The 20,589-nt window shown below is 39.7% G+C and overlaps 1 long non-coding RNA gene across 1 annotated transcript; it reads left to right on the top strand.

Annotated features, from left to right (window-relative positions):
- The first annotated feature begins 1,976 nt into the window (after positions 1-1,976).
- Positions 1,977-5,069, top strand: LOC103680897. Its single transcript, XR_573181.2, has 2 exons — positions 1,977-2,339; positions 4,867-5,069. It is a non-coding gene; the product is annotated as an uncharacterized LOC103680897 (long non-coding RNA).
- Positions 5,070-20,589: the final 15,520 nt, after the last annotated feature.

Genomic DNA, 20,589 nt, shown 5'->3' with positions numbered 1-20,589 from the left:
TGGGGGTATCTGAGTGGCATAGTCTGTGAAGTGTCCAACTCTTATTTCAGTTTGGGTTGTGATCAAATGGTGGTGATTGCACTCAGATCGGAGTCTGCTTGGGATTTTCTCTCCTTCTCCCTCTGCCTCTCCTGCTTGTGCTCTCTCTCTAAAATGGGTGAATAAATCTTAAAAAAAAAAAAAAAAGATACCTTGGATATGCTACTTTACTTTAAGATGTTATTTTAATAGTCTCCATAAAATGTAAAATATACATATAGTTTAGTATTTGATTTTTCCCCCTTATTCATGTTGTCACTATTATTCTTATTACTAAAATTGAAGATTCTTAGTATATTTACAGCCTATTTGACATTCACCAACTGGTTCATCTTCATTTTTTCTGAGTTAAATATTATGTTCAAATTTTAAGAAAATCTAAACATATTAATATTGAAGTGTGTAATATTCCTAATTATCATTGCTGGGTTCTTAAATATGGCACATTTCTGCTAACGTAGAAAAATGAAATGAAAAAAGTGAGAGAACCTCTGTCAGATATCATGCAGTTTCAGTAATAACTATTTTAGTAAGGATCATTTTCACAGAGCAACTGATTTTCAACTAGAGGGTTCCTTCACTGTTCCATACAGCAAATGTGTATTAAATAGGATCTCAGGTTCAATTCTCAGAAGGGTTTTGCTTAGCAACCTCCCAAGCTATATTAATTGAGAATGAATGTGAAGAATGTTCGTGTCTCTCAGGTTACTTCTAATGTTTCTTTCCAGACTCCCCTTGGCTTTCTACTTCTATCTTTCTACTGTTTTTCCAAGTCTTGTCTTTTGGCTTTTCAACAACTAATTTCTGTGCACTTCTGTCCTTTGTCCCTCCAGATTTGGTGAGATCATAAGGATTCCTGTCTCAAAGACAATTAGAAAGCAAAACCAGTGCTATGCAGACTAATGGCTGCACAAAACAATTCTGAGTATCAAGGTCACAGACAAAGGGCACTACTCCAAACTGGGAAGAAAACAGAGTGTGCTTGGCACAAACTGTCACTGAACCCTGGGCTTTGCTTCAGGCAAATGCTTTCACCTGCATTCATCCGGTATCTCATTCTTGCTCTTGGTCAGAGTCAATGAAATTTACTGCTAATTTGATACAAATAATTAAGGTGGTTCCTAGACCTCACTTGAAGTGTAACTTCTCCTATGGTATTAATATTTCAAAATATAAGTAAAAAACTGGGTTTTTCAATTCCCTTATCCAAGTACTGACCAGGCCCACCCCTGCTTAGCTTCTGAGATCAGGAATGTTCTGGGTGGTATGGCCCTAGATAGGGTTTTTCCATTCTTGTCTAGCAAAATCTGTGACAGTGGGTCCCACAGAAAGGATCACTAAATGGCCACTCAACCCTACATGTCAGTGCTAAACAGATAGAAACGTACTTGAAAATAATGGGAATATTTACTGTATCACTTTTTTTGGTTTCTGCCCCTGAGCAAAGGTGGTGCTTCTCAAGTTTAGGGTACTGAAAGTCATCTGTGGTGCTTATTAAACTGTAGCTTCCTGGGCCCCAAATCTAGAGTTTATGATTTGGTAGGACTCAAGTACAGTTATCGCTGAATTTACCAAGTATCTTAAACTGATTCTGATGGAAGTGATCAGAATCACTAGTTTGGGCCTTTTACTATTGACCTGAAAGCTAACCACCCTTATTAGTTCTATTATTGGCCAATTATTTTTAAATGTAGTTTCTCCATTTTCAAAACTGACAAGACCTGACCCATCTGATTCCTTGGGGCTAGGTAAAGTTGAACACAATTATGTTGGCATTTATCCTAGAAGAGAGACACCAATAGGCTGAACAAAAAGACCTGCGTATTTTAAATGAATGAGTAATTAAAATAATAAGAACCCAAACCAAAATAACTAGAGAATGGAGAAAGGCCTGAGAGGAGGGAGGGTAACCCTCATCTAAGTAAACCAGAATCCTCCATGTACTAGAAGGGTTCTCAGTCCTAACCCTTAATATCCTCATACGGCAGAAAACTGTCACAGACTGCACCTCCTTATGAGGCAAATTTTTCTCTGGTGTGTGGGCCCGCCCTGCCTACTTGAGTGTGCTAAGCCTGATAATTTCTGAAGGAAAATAAGCCAATGCTTTCCACCACCACCACCCTAATAAGAATAACTACAACACACTTACCTTAATTATTAAATTCTCCTAGAAAATATCTACCCTAGGGAAAGATGAAAAATATTTAAAAATAAACAAAACATTTAGACTTGTGGTTATTTCTATAGGGGAGAAGAAAGAAGTATGCAACCAGGGAGAAGCACACAGGCAGGCTTCCAAGGTACGGGCAATGTTTTATTTCTTAAGTTGGAAGTGGATACTAAGTTGTTCATTTTATTATTAAGCTTTACGTTGTTCATATATGCTTTATACAAATTTTGTATTTGATATAAATCACCTTAAATTTATTTTTAGTTTTTATTTTATTTATTTTTTAAGTTTTTTTTTTTTTTTAATTTAAATTCAACTAGCCAGCATATAGTACATCATGAGTTTCAGATGTGGAGTTCAGTAAAGGATTTTAATTTTTTTTAAGTAATGTCAACACTCAATGTGGGGCTTGAACTCACAAACCTGAGATCAAGAGTCACATGCTGTACTGACTGAGCCAGGCAGGAGCCCCTTACCACCTTTAATTTTCAAACGTTTTATACTGAAAAGCTATATTTTAACACTTAAGTGTTGTTTATAACAACAACAGCATAAAATGGAAGCAGGCTATTGGAATGGTTAAAGTGAACATTGGTTAAACCAGATGCTGAACCATAACCGATGGAATATTATTCAGTTTTTTAAAAATATGATTATGTAGCACTGTGGGGAAAAAGACATGATGCGGGAGCCTGGAGTCAGTTAAGCATCTGCCTTCCGCTCAGGTCATGATCTCAGGGTCCTGGGATTGAGTCCTGCATCGGGCTCCTTACTCAGTAGGGCGTCTGCTTCTCCCTCTGCCTCTGCCTGGTTCTCCCTCTCTCCCTGCCTGCCGTTCCCGCCGCTTGTGCTCTCTCTCTCTCATTCTCTGTCAAATAAATAAATGAAATCTTATATAAAAAAAAAAAGCTATAAGTTACCAAAAAATTATGTGACAAAATCCTGTAACTGGATGATTACAAACACATAAAACAGTTCAAACGATAAGAAAGTATGCTACCATGATACTTTAGCAAAAGGGATTATGAGTGTGTTCCCCTTGCTTTGTTTCTCTAATGTTCTTTAGTGTGGTTATGTTCTTATTAATAATTAAACTTTTATTACAAAAAGAAAAAAGATTTCCCCAGAAAGCATTATTTGGTTCTACTGTAAACGTGGCCAGAAATCGCACTGAATTCCAAGGTTTTATACAGGAGAAGGTTTTCATGTAAAACATTAAAAAGTAAGAAAACAAAATCTTTCCCTCAGATGTTTCTCAGGAGCCTCTGAGCTTCTGCACCTCAGAGAACAAATGCCTTCTGCTAAGATTCAATTGTCTGCCAAGAATTGAGTTTCCCCTCCTTTTGGTTCCTGTCATTGGCCAGCCTGCCTTTCCATCACCAACGACCTCTAGTATCTTGGTCACACACACCTCACAGCAAGAAGCTGACTAATCCTAATGCTGGGGCGGCTTATTAGGCAACCTTTCACACAGTGCCCATTGCTACCCATTGCACAACATATTTGACTGGGAATGATAAACAGCGTGGTTTACATTTGACTCCAGTGGTCCTGTCAGTGCCAGCAGCTTAAGTGTGCAAACATCACCCAGTGCCTTTAGAAAGACGCTGACATTATGTTCCAGGCTCCTTCATGTTGTGTAACATGAGAGAAGGGGGGCGGGGAGCCTATGAGTAAGAATTCAGAAGCAGATGAGGATATTAGTCACTTTCTGCTTTATTTCTGAAAGAAATGAAAAGCTGCCCACTTACGCATTATAGCTACAAATAAACTTACTCTTGATTTAGAATTTAAAAACTGAAACGAGCAAACAAATCAATAACACTCTAAATATATTTGCATTAATCCCTCCATAAGAAATAAGCACATCTCTGGACAAGAACCTTGTTTCAGTGACTAAAATAGGTCAAGGGGGGAAAGGAATTGTCCTATTATTAAAAATTCTGTTATAATTTCATCAGTTTTACAATACAAAATGTGTTTGACTGCAGAAACCACTATGAAAAGAAGATTCTATGTTTTGCTTATTGAGACAGCAAGCTGCCTCTTACAAAACCCTGCAGCCATGCCCAGGTTAAGGGAAAAGAAAGCCCTAAACAAGAGGAGAATAAGGATTTCAATTCTGATTTGTTCCTAGAATAAATATTCTCTTGCCCAGATTGTTAAGTCTGTTGGAATATGTAGCATATATAGTTTGGTCCATTTTCTGAAGCTAGATTAGTTATTTTTAGAGTCTTCCATCTCCCCTGTGTACACAGTGTGAGAGTAATGCTAATATAAAAGCCACGTGCAAATTTTGTTTGCTAATAAGATTCCAGACCACTAATGAAAGGACACAGGGTTCTTTAGGTAAAGAAAACATATATATATATGTATATATATATTATTTTAAGTTTTTTTTTTAATTTAAATTGAGTGTGTTTTTAAGTAGTGTAAGAAAGTAAGGCAAAGGCTAGTCACCCTATGATAAATTAGAATCATATGGTAAGTCACGCAATGGTTAGCAAGATTACACTCCAGTCAGTCTAACCACATTTCTTCAAGATTGAGAAGGGCAAAGTAAATCCCTTAGAGTAGCTTTGTATAATAGGTCTAAGTCATACCAGTACAAAATTACCAGATCATCTACTTTAACCTGCTCTTTCATTAATATTTAGGAATTACCATGGTCAGAACCTCATCAACCAACAACACCTGGGTATGGAAAGTATTTCCAACTTCGGAAGGACTTGTTTCCAACAGGAGCAAAAGGCCGAAACTCACCTTCTGTTTAATGAATCACCAACCATTACCTTATTGTTCTTATCTCTCTCTGCTAAAATTCAATCCTTAAATTAAATGTTTACAATGAAGAATCTCACCTTTGGCCCTTTGGTAACAGGAATTATTTTCAACCTCATTTTACCACAGTCATCATTTTTTTAATGGGGCTATGGAAAATGGCCAAAATAGATTTTATGGGTCATTGGATTGCATACTATAAATGATGGTAATTCTAGCCCTTTAAAACTAATGCCTGGGCTGTTCAAAATCGCTTCAGGGATGCCTGGGTGGCTCAGTCAGTTAAGCATCTGCCTTCAGCTCAGGTCATGATCCCAGGGTCCTGGGCTGAGTCCCACATCGGGCTCCTGGCTTAGCAGGAAGCCTGCTTCTCCTTCTGCCTGCTGCTCCCCCTGCTTGTGTGCACTCTCTCTCTCTGATAAATAAAATCTTAAAAAAAAAAAAATCACTTCCAAGGTGAATATGATTGTTTTCTTCCTAAAAACAAAACAAAACAAAACAAAACAAAAATGATGGGAAGAATAGACCTCACACCTAAGGAAATAGGAGACTAATACAACATTCCTTTTTTTTTTTTTTTTTTTTTTCAGACTTCAAATAGCTGTGATTCAGGTATTCCTTTTTTTTTTTTAAGATTTTATTTGTTTATTTGACAGAGAGAGAGCCAATGAGAGCCAATGAGAGAGGGAACACAAGCAGGGGGAGTGGGAGAGGAAGAAGCAGGCTCCCAGTGGAGCAGGGAGCCCGATGTGGGGCTCGATCCCAGGACCCTGGGATCAGGCCCTGAGCCAAAGACAGATGCTTAACAACTGAGCCACCCAGGCGCCCCTGATTCAGGTGTTCCTGATCCCTATGGTAGCCTATGACTAGATTTTTATTGATCTGTTCTATTGTTTCTTTAGTTTATATCATTTATTTCTGCTCTAATCTTTATTATTCCCTTCCTTCTGTTGATTTTAGGTTTTGCGTGTTCTTTTTCTAGTTCCTTTAGGTGTAAGATTAGGTTGTTTACTTAAGATTTTTTTTTTTTTTAAGATTTTATTTATTTATGTGACAGAGAGACAGCCAGCAAGAGAGGGAACACAGCAGGGGGAGTGGGAGAGGAAGAAGCAGGCTCCCAGCGGAGGAGCCCAATGTGGGACTCGATCCCCAAACGCCAGGATCACGCCCTGAGCTGAAGGCAGACGCTTTAAGGACTGCGCTACCCAGGCACCCCTACTTAAGATTTTTCTTGCTCCTTGAGGTAAGCCTCAAGTTTATTGCTATAAACTTCCCTCTAAGAACAGCTTTTGCTGTGTCCCAAAGGTTTTGAACTATTGTGAGCTATGACTAGATTTTTAAAATAAGTTTACCTGAGGAATGGGTATTTATGATATTGTTGAGAGTGTTCATGAGATCATTCTTTTAGTTATATTTTCTTCATAGAAATACAACTAGAAAGCAATTTGCAAGTTGAAGAGTTTTTTATGTTGTTATTTTTTTTATTTTTAAAGATTTATGTATTTATTTTAGAAAGAAAGAGCAAACACAAGTTGGGGGAGGGGCAGAGGGAGAGAATCTTCAAGGGGCTCAATCACACAACTCATGAGATCATGACCTGAGCCAAAAACAGGAGTCAAACATTTAACTGGTGAGCCACCCAGGCATCCTTGAAGAATTTTTTTTTTTAATATTTTATTTATTTGAGAGAACGAGAGCACAAGTGTGGGAGGGATGGAGGGAGAGGGAGAAGCAAGCTCCCAGCTGAGCAGGGAGCCCCATGTGGGGCTCAGTCCCAGGACACTGGATTTATGACCTGAGCTGAAGGCAGATGCTTAACTGACTGAGCCAACCAGGTGTCCCATTTTTTAATATATTTTTATTATTTATTTGATAGAGCACAGAGGACAGTGAGAGGGAGAAGCAGACTCCCCACCAAGCAGAGAGCCCAATGTGGGACTTGATGCAAGGCTCGATCCCAGGACCCTGAAATCAGGACCCGAGCCAAAGGCAAATGCTTAACCAACGGAGCCATCCAAGTGCCTCTATTTATTTATTTTTTTTAAGTAGGGTCCCTGCTCAGTGTGGGGCTTGAACTCATAACCCTGAGATCAAGAGTATCATGCTCTACTGACTGAGCCAGTGAGGTGCCCAAAGAGTGGATACATTGTAAATTACCAGTCAAATACTGCTGGATGCTATCCTCTCCATTTGTGAGTTCAGGAAATTGAAGCCTAGATAGTGACTAATTGGTTTAATCCCGATTGCAAAATCAGTCAATGAGCAAAAAGCCATTAGTAGATGTTGATTTAAAACTCAGTCTTTCACTAGATCACATACTATAGGTAATTACAGTGTAAAAAACTATTGAAAGGGGAAAATATCCAAGGGTAATAGCAGATGCAAATTGAATATTTTGAGTTTTAATAATAGCCTAAAATAAGCCAGTATATAGTGTTCAGAGCATTGGTAAAGGTAAATACATAGGTAAACATAAAAGATAGAATAAATGTACTTGTGTTTGTAACTCTTTTATTTTCACTTCTGATTTAAGAGTCAAGTGCATAAAGCTATGATTAACAACTGAGTTGATGGGCATACAACATATAAAGATGCAATTTGTGTGTCAATAAATAGCACAAAGAGGAGTAGAAAATAAAGCTATATTGGAGTAACTTTTTGTATACTACTCAATTAATTTGATATTAATCCAAGCTTGATTATTTTTAAGATGCTAATTGTAATCCCTAGAACAACTAGTAAGAAGAGAGCTCAAAAACATTTAGTAAAAGAAACAACAAAGGAATTAAGACAGCATGCCAGAAAATAAGTACCACCAAAGAAAGCAATAATGAAGAAATAGAGACCTAAGAGACCTAAATAGAGACCTGAGAGACCTAAAAACAGACCTAAGACACACAGAAAATAAATAGCAAAATGCCAAGTGTAAAAACTATGTTATTGATAATTACATTAATTATAAATGGACTAAATGTTCCAATTAAAAGGCAGAGATGTTCAGAATGGATGAAAAAAAAAATGATCCAGCTTTATGCTGTCTACAAAAAACAAACTGTGAATTCAAAGCCACAAATAACCTGAGAGGAAAAGAAAGGAAAAATATACAAACAGTACCCCAAAGAGAGCTAAAGTGGTTATACCAATATCAGAGAAAATAGATTTTAAGACAAAAATCATTATTAGAGCCAAAAAATATATACATTATAATGATAAAAGGGTTAATCGGTCATGAAGACATAACTATAAATACATATGCGCCTAAAAACAGAGCCTTGAAATACATGAAGTAAAAAGTAATAACGGAGAAATAGACAATTCAACCATAATAAAGATTTCATTATTCTACTTTCAAGAATGATTAGAACAACCAGACAGATGATCAGCAAGGAAACAGAAGACTTGAACACTAAACCAATTAGACCTACCTACCAGACATTCACCTAACAAAAGCAGAATGCACATTATTCTCACATACACATGGAAAGTCTCCATGATTTAACAAAAAAAGCACACAACTTGTATACTGAAAGCTACAAAATATCATTGACAGATTAAAGAAGTAAATAAATGGAAAGATATCCCATGTTTATAAATTGGAAGACTTATTATTAAAATGGCAATAGTGGCCAAATTGATGTAATTACTCAGTGCAATCCCTATCAAAATCAGAGCTGGTTTTGTTGTTGTTGTTGTTGTTGTTGTTGTTGTTTTGCATTTGTTTTTGCAATTGACAACCTGATCTTAAATTCATATGGAAATGCAAGGAAACTAGAATAGCCAAAATGATCTTGAAAAAGAACAAAGTTGGAGGATTCACACTTCCTGATTTCAAAGCACACTGCAAAGCTACCGTAAGTAATCAAGCCAGGGTGGTATTGGAGTAAGGATAGAAATTGAGATCAATGAAACATAATTGAAAGTCCAGATAAACCTTTATATTTACAGTCAGTCGATTTTCAACAAAGGTGCCAAGAAATTCATGGGCAAAGAACAGTCTTTCCAAAAATGGTGCTGAGGAAACTGGATAGCCATGTAGCCAAAAAAAATAAATAAATAAAAAATAAAGTTGGATTTGTACCTCACAACATATAAAAAATTAACTCAAAATGGATCATAAACCTTAATGTAAGGCCTTAAACTATAAAACTCTTAGAAGAAAACATAAATGTAAATCTTCATGATCTTGGATTAGGCAATGGTTTCTTAGGTACTGAAAGTACCTGCAACAAAATAAGAAATAAATTGGACTTCATAAAAACTTAAAAATTTTGTGCTTCAAAGGACACCATAAAGAAAGTGAAAAGACAACCCATGGAATGGGAGAAAATATTTGCAAATTATTTATCTGACAAGAAACTTTTATCCACAATATACAAAGAACCCTTACAACTCAAATGAAAAGACAAATAACCCAATTTAAAAATGGGCAAAGGATTTTGATGGACATTTCTCCAAAGGAGATATATGAACAGCCAATAAGCACACAAAAGGTGCTCAACATTGATGTGGGAAACAGAGGCAGAAGGAAATGTAGATAAAATTAAATCTCCCTAGGGACACCTGGGTGGCTCAGTCAGTTAAGCATCTGCCTTCAGCTCAGGTCATGATCCCGGAGTCCTGGGATCAATGCCCACACTGGGCTCCCTGCTGAGGGAGGAGCCCACTTCTCCCTCTCCCTCAGCCTGCTGTTCCCCCTGCTTGTGCTCTCTCTCTGTCAAATAAAAAAATAAAATATTTTTCCAAAATGTTAAAAAAAAAAAAAAAGACAGATAATAAGAGGTGTAGAACCCTCATACACTGTTGGTGGGGATGTAAAATGTACTGCTGCTTTGGAAAACATCTGGCAGTTCCTCCCAAAGCTAAACAATATAGCTAAACAATATAGCTTCCATTCCTAGGTATATACCCGAGAATTGAAAACATGTATATCTACCCAAATATTGTACATGAATGTTCATAGAAGCATTATTTATAATAGCCAAAAACTGGAAATAGCCAAATGTCCATGAACTTATGGATAGAAAAAATGTGGTATATTCATGCAATGGAATATTACTCAGCCATAAAAAGGAATGGAAGTTCTGATAAACATGCAATTTGGAAGAACCCTGAATGCATAAATCTGAATGAAAGAAGCCAGATATAAAAGGCTACATATTGTATAATACTATTTATATGAAATATCCAGAATAGGCAAGTCTGTAGAGATACAGAGTAGATTAATGGTTTCCAAGTACCAGGTCTTGGAGTGAATGTAATAGTAATAACCACTAATAGGTATCGCGTTTCCTTTTTTAGGGTGATGGAAATGTTCCAATATTAGATAGTGGTTATAAAATATATTATATATTTCATATGATATACACATTAGGAAATTGAATATAAACCTAAAGAAACTGAATAATAAAAAACTTTGAAATCATATAGTCATGATGATTGTCAAAGAAAAACTAGTATAGATAACATTTCCTTGAAAACTTGGTGGTTAATTTCCTTGGTCAACAAACTCCCTGCCTTAATCTCTAGCTATCTTAGCATATCCAGATTCCCACATTAATAGTACATATATATAGTCTGCAGGTGTTCTCAAGCCATTGGCATTTGCCTAATAAGTCAAACAATATTCCATGGGCTCCAAGTTTATATTAAATTCTGATTTACCTTTTTAGGTCTTCTAGACAAGGATTCAGATAATGTATGGCAAATGACCTCCAGGGAAGTAAAAGATAATTTTGGTTTTGAATGACCTAAATGGATTTTTCTCCTAAGCATATTTACTTGAATAACTGCTCACCTCTTTAACTCTGCTATCACAGACACTCTGATCTCTGAGAGCAGAGTTTTAATCCTCATGGCTGAAGAAAAGTAGCTATTTTTCCAGGCTTGGTAATAAAGTCTAGCCCTCAGACTTCTTTAGTTAGCTGATAAAAGGGATAAAAAAAACTCTTTCAATCACACAGGAGTTTGGATACTGATGGGTAGATGAATTTTGGACTTTGGTAATGTAAGTAGTCCAAGAAAAAGGCTTATACAAATACCAGACTGGTTTAATGTCCTATTAACTTTATAGCATTTAATATGACCACAATTTGTGGGTTACCTAGGTGGCTCAGTTGGTTAAGTGGCCAACTCTTGATCTCAGCACAGGTCTCAGTCTCAGGGTTGTGAGTTTAAGCCTCATGTTGGGCTCCATACTGGGTGTTGAGCCTACTTTAAAAAAAATATATGGTCATAACTTGTAATACATATGATTTTATATATGTTTATGTCTACAAAAAAGGGCATAGAAATGTTATCAAAATGTTAATGATAATAATCTCAAGGTAGTAGGTGATTATTTTTTCTTTTTATTCTGTCAGAATTTTCCAATTTTTCTACCATCTGTATGCATTAAAGAAATTTCTTAATTGCAAAAACTATTGTAAAAAAATTCAAACACTGAAAAGGGATATAGAAAGAAATTACTCTCCTTTATTACTTTTTTTTTTATTTTTTAGATTTTATTTATTTGTCAGAGAGAGAGGAGAGAGCACATGCACAAGCAGGGAGAGGGAGGCAGGCTCCCTACTGTGCAAGGAGCCCAATGCAGACTCTATCCCAGGACTCTGGGATCATGACCTGAGCTGAAGGCAGACGAGTAACCACTGAGCCACCCAGGCACCCAGTAAATAAAAAATTAAAAAAAAAAAAAATGTGGAGAAAATGAACCCTCGTGCACTGTTGGTGGGAATGCAAACTCGTGCATCCTCTGTGCAAAACAGTATGGAGTTCCTCAAAAAATTCAAAATAGAACTACCCAACAATCCAGTAATCACACTACTGGGTGTTTACCCAAAGAATACAAAAACACTAATCCTAAAGGAGATATGGACCCTTTGTTTATTGCAGCATTATTTACAATAACCAAATTATGGAAGCAGCTCAAGTGTCCATCGATAGATGAATGGATAAAGAAGAGATGGTATACATATTTAAAAAAAATTTTTTATAATGATATGTTAGTCACCATACAGTACATCATTAGCTTTTGATGTAGTGTTCCATGATTCCTTGTTTGCGGGTATACATATTGAATGGATGTTATTCAGTTATAGAAAAGGATGAAATCTTGCTATTTGCAACAACATGGATGGAGCTAGAGTATAACAATGCTACATGAAATAAATCAGAGAAAGACAAATACCATATGATTTCACTCATATGGAATTTAAGAAACAAAACAAATGAGCAAAGAAAAAGAGAGAGAAACCAAGAAAGATTCTCATTTTTTTTTTAAGATTTATTTATTTATTTTGGAGGGGAGGGGCAGAAGGAGAGGGAGAAACAGAATCCCAGATTCTGCTCTGAGACAGAGCCTGGGTTGCAGCTCGATCTCATGACCCCTAGCAAAACCAAGAGTCAGATGCTTAACCGACTGAGCCACCCAGGTGCCCCAATGTATAGAATTACTGAGTCACACCTGAAACTAATATAACACTGTATGTTAACTATATTGGAGTTAAAATGTAAAACTTAAATTACCAGGGACAAACAAATAAAATATAATGGGATCTTAATGTGTTTGTGACTCTGCAACTTGCTATTCTAAGTTTAAAATATTTCCCATTTAAAAAAAAAGAAAGAAAGAAAAAGAAAAAAGGAGCTCCTTGGTGGCTCAGTCAGTTAAGCGTCTGACTCTTGATGTCAGCTCAGGTCATGATTTTAGGGTTGTAAGACCGACCCCCATATCTGGCACACTGGGATTGGAGCCTGCTTGGGATTCTTTCTCTCCCTCTCCCTCTGCCCCTCCCACCAGCACTCTCTCTCACTAAAAAAAAAAAAAAAAGAAAGAAAGAAAGAAAGAAAGAAAGAAAGAAAAAAATTATCATTTTTCTAAGTCAGTTTCTGCCTTCTCCTCCTTCTTTTTTAATGAAAGCTCTATGCCCAACGTGGTACTTGAACTCACAACCCCAAGTTCAAGAGTTGCATGCTCTACTAACTGAACAAGCTAGGTGCCCCATAAATCAGTCTTTTTTTTTTATTTTTAACATCTGCGCAGATTAGATGAAGATGTGCAGATTTGTTCACTTTGCTATTGACAGAACATGTAAACTGTTTCCAATATTCAATACAAAAACTAAACATATTCTGGGGCGCCTGGGTGGCTCAGTCAGTTACACCCTTGACTTCGGCTCTGGTCATGATCTTGGGGTCCTGGGATCAGCCCCAAGTTGGGCTCCAGTGGGGAGTCTGCGTGACCCTCACCCTTTCCCTCTCCCACTGGCCCTCCCCAGCCTGTGATCTTGCTCCCTCTCTCTCATATAAATAAAATCTTAAAAAACAAAAAACAACTAAACATATCTTACAATATAATCCAGAATTCATGCTCCTTGGTATTTATCCAAATGAGTTGAAAGCTTATGTCCACATAAAAACCTGCACATGAAAAAAGAAAAAAACTACACTTAGATGTTTATAGCAGCTTTATTCCTATTGCCAAAATTTGGAAGCATCCAAGATGTTCTTCAGTAGGTGGATGGATTAAGTGGTACATCCGGACAATAGAATATTATTCAGTGCTAAAAAAATGAGCTACTAAACCATGAAAAGATATGGAAGAACTTTAAATGCATATTACCAAGTGGAAGAAGCCAATCCAAAAAGGCTACATACTGTATGATTCCAACAATATAACATTCTGGAAAAGGCAAAACTATGAACACAGTAAATAAAATTTGTGGTGACTAGGGCTACAGGGGAGGGAGAGCTGAATAGATGGAATACAGGTGATTTTTAGGGCAGTGAAACTATTCTGTATGATACTATAAGGATGAAAATGTGTTGTGATACAGTTAATTTGCCAAAACCTATGGAATGTGCAGCACCAAGAGTGAATCCTAATGTAAACCATGGGCTTTGAGTGATAGTGATATGTCAATGCAATTCATTAATTGTAACAAATATACCACTCTGGTGGGGATTTTTTTTTTTTTTTAAGATTTTATTTATTTATTTGTCAGAGAGAGAGAGAGCACAAGCAGGGGGAGTGGGAGAGGGAGAAGCAGGCTCTCTGGTGAGTAGGAGCCCGATGTGTGGCTGATTCCAGGACCCTAGGATCAAGGCCTGAGCCAAAGACAGATGCTTAACTGACTGAGTCATCCAGGCACCCCTGGTAGGGGATGTTGATAGTAAGGAAGTATATGCAGGAGGTATAGGCAAACTGTACTTTCTGCTCAATTCTGCTGTACCTAAAACGGCTCTAAAAAAATAGTCTATTAAAAAAAAGTTCCCCAATTGAATCTAATGTGCAGCTAAGGTTGGGAACCACGGGTTTAGGTTCTTTGCATGAATAATCTCCTTCAATTCTTCTAACATTCATCTGATTAGGTAGCTGTGGTTATCCAATTTTACATATGAAGAAACTGAAGTCTGGAAGGATTAAATAATTTGCCAAGCTCACCAAGCTAGTAAAATGGGAACTGGTTTTCACACATTGCTCAGCCAACTCTCATCTGTTTAGCCTTTTTACTATACCACCTTTTAATAATTGAAGCTGGTAGATAAAAGTAAAATGTATTGCCTCATGAAGTAATAATTTCCCAACACTGGAAATATTATAGAAGAATCTGGATAACAAGTCAGGGATGGCACAGACAGATGGACACATTGTGGGTTTTTGTTGTTGTTGTTGTTGTTTTCAGCATGCAGGAAGGAAGAATAGGTTGTCTTTTTTTTTTTTTTTAATTTATTTATTTACATAATCTCTACACCTAATGTGGGGCTTGAACTCACAACCCGGAGATCAAGAGTTGCATGCTCCCACTACTGAGCTAGTCAGGCACCCCACGTTATCTTGAATAGTCCTTCAGACTCTAAGAGCCAAAGAGTTGAAGGACTAGGTTTGAGAACTAGACCTGTCCTTTACTAGCTGTGAGACCAGGAGCAAGTCACCTAACTTCTCTTGAGTTTTTTCTCTTATGTAAAATAAAGGTAATGATTATGCTAATACAGTTATATCATTTTTCTTTCTTTCTTTATTTTAAGATTTTATTTTTTTATTTTAAGATTTTTTTTTTTAAGATTTAATTTTATTTATTTATTTATTTGACAGAGAGAGTGAGAGAGCAGAAGCAGAGGGAGCAGTACAGGGAGAGGGAGAAGCTCAGCAGGGAGCCTGATGCAGTGCTCGATCCCAGGACCCTGGGATCATGACCTGAGTGGAAAGCGGACACTTATCCATCTGAGCCACCCAATCATTTTTCATGTATATTAAATAATATAGGAGGATTAAATAATTTTTGTTAAAGTCTTTTGTGAACTGTAAAGCTTTACAGAAATCGATTTTATGGTTTTTTAATTTTTTAAAGTAAGCTCTATGTCCAACATGGGGCTTGAACTCACAACCCTAATATCAAAAGTTACATGCTCTACTGACTGAGCCAGCCAGGCACCCTTATAGAAATCACTTTTAACTTGAAGATGGCTAATAATCCTAAAACCTGCATCATATCACAGTGTTCCTTTATTTACAATGTCCAAAGGCTCCCCACTGCCCAAAGAACAAACTTCAGACTCCTTAGCATGGTGTTCAAGACCTTTAGCAAACTAATTCCAATTAACCTCAATGTTCTCTTCCAGCCACTAACTCTACCATAGGTTCCAGCCAAATTTCATTTTCTCCTGTTCCAAAATGGACACACTCTTTCATAGTTACAGCTTCTCAGAAGTTGAGAGAAGCCAGGGATACTCCCATTTCCAGTTAAAAGTTGAAGAAATGCCCAAACAGACATTTTTTTAAGTATATTTGAAATGTTTACATCTAATGATGCTTTTAATACATAAAAAACGTAATGCCATATAACTGTGTTATTCATAATAAGATTATTTTAAAAATTAATTCAGAGTAATGTCCATCAGTGGGATAAGAGTTTAAATTTGAATGATATCTTCCTTTCTGAACCTGCGAATCAATCCCAGTTAACTGTATATATTTTGAAGATACTTCATAAAAATGGGGCCTATGCCCAAATGGTGACCTCTTCCTTGTTTCCCAAAAGGGAGTCCTTTTCACACTTCTGTGCCTCTCAACATGGTCTTCCTAATGTCTGGCCAGCTCCAACTGAACATTTGAGATCTAGTTCACACATCGTTTTTGAAGCCTTCTGACCTGCCATTATCTCCTTGATGTTCTCAGTGTAGTTGACAATATTACGTGATAAGTATTATCATGGAGGAAGACAAGGAAAGTGCGTTCTCATCTACCTCTCATAGACTTTTATACAGCTTATCAAAGATGAAGTCTGTGACTCACTGTGCCTTATACTGTGTCTGGTACATAGCAATTCCCAGTGGCTCTTCTTCTCCTCCTCCTCCTCCTCCTCCTCCTCCTCCCCCCTCCTCCTCCCCCCTCCTCCTCCTCCTCCCTCCTCCCCCTTCCCCTCCCCCTCCTCCTGCTTCTCCTCCTCCTCCTTCTTTTTTTTTTTTTTTGAAGATTTATTTATTTGAGAGAGAGAGAGCGCGAGCATGAGCTGGGGGAGGGGAAAGGAAAGGGAGAGGGAGAGAGAAAATCCTTAAGCAGACTCCCTGCCTAGCAGCATCCCCTATGTGAGACTCGATCCCAGGACCCCGAAATCACCTGTGGTGAAGTCAGGCACTTAACTGACTGAGCCACCCAGGTGCCCCCCAATGGCCCTTATTCTTATATTTTGACATGGAGGTGAAATATTAACATGTAAACATATTGTGGTTCCTTGGGACATATATTCAGGTATGGTCAGTTGCCTTCACAAGATCTTCTGTTTTCGTCAGGGCTTTATTCTTTTACTTGAATGCTCTTGCTCTGGGATTTCATATTTCAATTAAAAATAATGTAATAATAACAATAAAAGTCATAGCACTTGTTGGATAAGGTTTCTTTAAAACATACTACAGTCATTCATTTTGGGGTATATGTGGGGTGATGTGAATAAAGATGGTGAGGGAATAAGGAAAATATGCCTTAAAAAATTATACAAGTATAGTCTCTTCTAACTTTTCTGTTTTCTGTTAATAGCATTATCATTTTCCTAGCTTCCAAGTTCTCTCTGCAGGTTAAAAAAAAAAAAAAAAAAGAATTGTTGGGGCGCCTGCGTGTCTCAGTTGGTTAAGCATCTGCCTTCAGCTCAGGTCATGATCCCAGGGTCCTGGAATTGAGTTTGGAGCTCCCTGCTCAGCGGGGAGTCTGCATCTCCCTCTGCCTGCTGTTCCCCCTGCTCTTGCTCTCTCGCTCACTCTCGCTCTATCTTAAATAAAACATCTTTAAAAAAAAAGAATAAAAAAGAATTGAAGTTTTTAAATTCTGATATATCTTTTTAAAAAAATAATTGTTAGGTTTAACTCTTCTCCATTCTTATTGCCAATAACCAGGCCCTTCCTTCCTCCACTATTAGAGGATTTCAGCAACCTCCCAGCTAGTTGTCTTGTCTAGGTAGCTCCTTTTAGCCATTCTATCAGTTTTTCTAGTCGGTGTTCTAATCCAAAACTTGTTACTTATTTAAGCCTAAATTCTGCAGCTGGCATTCAAGGCCCTGCTTACTTTAGTCCCTACCTTCTCTCCCCTTCACTGCTTAATGTAGGTTCTTTGCTTGGGGCACAGTTCCTCTTTCCTTTGTCAGACAGTGTCAGGCTTTGCTTGTGTTCTCCCCCCTCCCTTGCACTGTCCATATTCCACCCATTATTCAAAGTCCAGAAAGACCTTCGTCCTGGAAGATTTTATTGGCAGCTCCACGTCAGTCATAGCTCCCAATTATTGTCATGTGTTCTAGTTGTGAGAAGATAGAATCCTCTACCCTTTTCTCTTGATTTGAACTGTTAACAGGAGACCTAGGGACCATGACCTGTTACAGTGGAATATGTGCCTATATATATATTTGAAGTGCAGATCAGTAATTTCCAAAATACTGGTTCTTCAAGCGTATGCAGATTGCTTAAAGGAACACAACTCAAATACAATTATGTAATATTCATTTTTGTTACAAAAGATGAAAAGGGGAGAGTACAGTGAGAGTGTCTGAGGTATGGGTTTACTTATCTCACAAACCGAGGGATTCATTTCTTTATTTAAAAGAAATTATATTCACATTTCCAATTAACTACATCCTAAAAATCTCCAAGTGGGTCATATAAGCAGGCCTATTTTATTTTCAAAGCGTGTGAAACACAAAACGTTTGAAGGGAATAACCACAGATATACTTGAGACCACAACCCACAGAAAAAAGAGTCAAAAGCACACTCTCAGCGGTGCTGCTTACCGCGACGCCGCTGGGCCTGAATCTACGCTTTTTGGAGCCTCAGTTCTCTCTTCAGTGCAATGGAGACAATGCTCGAAAATAATTACTTCCCAGGGTTGTGGTGAAAGGTTTTCCTTCTGGTGCACTGCGGGAGGTTTGCCTCCTAAGACCCCAGGGAGGTGCTTTTCCTCCCGCGACGCACTTCCGTGCGCGAGTCGGGCTGCCCCGCGGGGAAGAGGGGAGCTCGCGGCGGAGTACGGGTCGGGGGCTCGGCAAGGACAGGTTGGCCGCAGCTATGACGTGTAGCGTGGGGGCCTAACAGCAGGAGCACGCTAAGTGTGTAGGCACGGTGCAAAACAGGCTGAGCGTGCGTGCACCAGTGTGCGGGGGTGCTGGGAGCGGGCGTACGGCAGAAAAGCGACAGCTGACAAGGGAGTCCGAGGCCCGCAGGGCCAGAGCGTCCGGTTAACGGCGGCGGCCACGCGTAGCCTGGCGCCCCAGGTTGGGGCTACCGCGCCGCCGGCCGACGGTCTCCGCAGCGCCCCACCTGGCGGCCGGTGGGTGCTGCCGCGAGCGTCTCTTTGCTCCGCCTCCGCCGAGCTCTGCTGCCCTACGCAGCTTCCCCCCCGCTTCGCCCGACCCTCCTCCCTTCCCCTCCGGGATCGCGATGGATCGCGGCCACCCGCCGCCGCTGGCAGCACCGCGCGGGCCTGTGAGCTGCGGGCCTGAGGAGCCGCGTGCCGGGGACCGGACGTGCGCTGGCTGCCGCCGGTCGGGGAACCCTCGCTTCCCTGTCACCAGGTCCCCGCGGAGGAAGGGGAGGACGAGGCGCGGCTTTTCCTGCCGCTTGCCCGGCTCGACCTGCGCGGCCTGCGGCTTCCTGGTAACTCGAGAGCCGCGGCCGGGCCTGGCTCTGCCCGCGGCCTGCTTGGAGCTGGACCGGAGCGGTTTGGGACGACAAGCCGAAGAGCTTGAGGGAACGGGAGGCGCAAGCGCCTTAGGTGGTCGGAAGGGCCAGGCCTGGGGGCCGGGATCCGGGATGCCCGGCGGCGTGCGGGGAGCGAGACCCCGGCTCCGGGTGAGGTCGGCCGGGCTGCTGCGGACTAACCCGCTTAGCCCCTTTGTTCCCCTCCCCCGGCCCTGCCCGCGGCGGGGCCCGGCTTGCTCGAGCCCGAGCCTGGTTTGGCCGAGCCGGAGCCCAAGGCGGGCCCCCCTTGCCCTTGAGAAGGGTTCGCCTCCTGGTCGGGCCAGGGACGTCCCCCCGAGCCTCGAAGTTCCGGGCGCCGCTCCCGAGAGACCCGCCGCCCTGCTCGGCCGGGCGGCCTGTTTTGGGCACTGAGGCTTGTTGCCTCTCCCCCCGAACTTCCCCCTCCTAGACACAGGTAGCTAACTTAGGCAGGGTTTGGTGCCAAGAAACCAGAGCGCGGTGCCTGCGCCTCCCGGAGCAGGACTCGACTGGGCCCGGAGTGTTGGGTCATCCCTGCTGGTCGCCGCCGTTGGGTGCCCACCGGGACCCGTGGCTGGATTCACACACCTGCAGCTAGGTTACCTGGGATCCTTCCGTCAGGGCGCCTCCGGACTTTTGTAATGACTTGCCTCTTGGGGCTGCTTCTCTATTTTATATTATTTTTTTAACCAACTGCCCCATTCTGTGGGGATGGGAAAGAGGGCCATAGATTGGCCTGTATTCGGATCCGTAAGATGTTAGTCCATTGCATTTACTTTTAGCATTTCTTTTTAAACTTTTAAGAGTTGCCAAGACTGCCAGAATTCTTAACCACGCCTTTATTCATAGATACAACTTGTATCTAATTATTGTTTATATGTCGACGTCTTAAGAAGCAGTAAGTAAATTAGGAAGTGAGCAGAATTTGTGGAATTGGAGATCATTTTAAAGCAGAAACTTAATTTGGAGGGGGATTGGACACAGTGCTTAGAATCTCCTCAAAATACTGAATCTAACACTTATCTGAAGATCAGTTTTGGGTGGAGGAGGGGGGAAGAAGTTTGTTGGGGAAAAAAAAAAGAACCTTTAGTAAGGTGTTCTTTGCCTTTTGGCACAGACGTTGGTAATAGCAATAGTGGGATCTAAAGTTCGTTTGACTGTGTTTGACAAGACAGCTCTGGTTTCCAGTTAAGTAGCAGCCTAATCAGCTTATACTCTAGCGCAAAACTGCTTTTTATTCAGTATGACATATGAACGTTAAACAGGAGGAATAAAGTTGAAAAACTGCATTAAAGTACTCTCTCAAACATACTTATGAGTCTTTTCTAATTCCTAGGAGGACATCAGGAACATTTGGTTCTAGCTGATGTAAAAGAAAATTTTTTAAACCCAAGCTGATCAGTCC

This window comes from Ursus maritimus, unplaced genomic scaffold, assembly GCF_017311325.1.
Source record: "Ursus maritimus isolate PB19 unplaced genomic scaffold, ASM1731132v1 scaffold_36, whole genome shotgun sequence".
In the NCBI taxonomy this organism is placed as follows: domain Eukaryota; kingdom Metazoa; phylum Chordata; class Mammalia; order Carnivora; family Ursidae; genus Ursus; species Ursus maritimus.
This window is presented reverse-complemented; position numbering and strand designations above follow the sequence as displayed.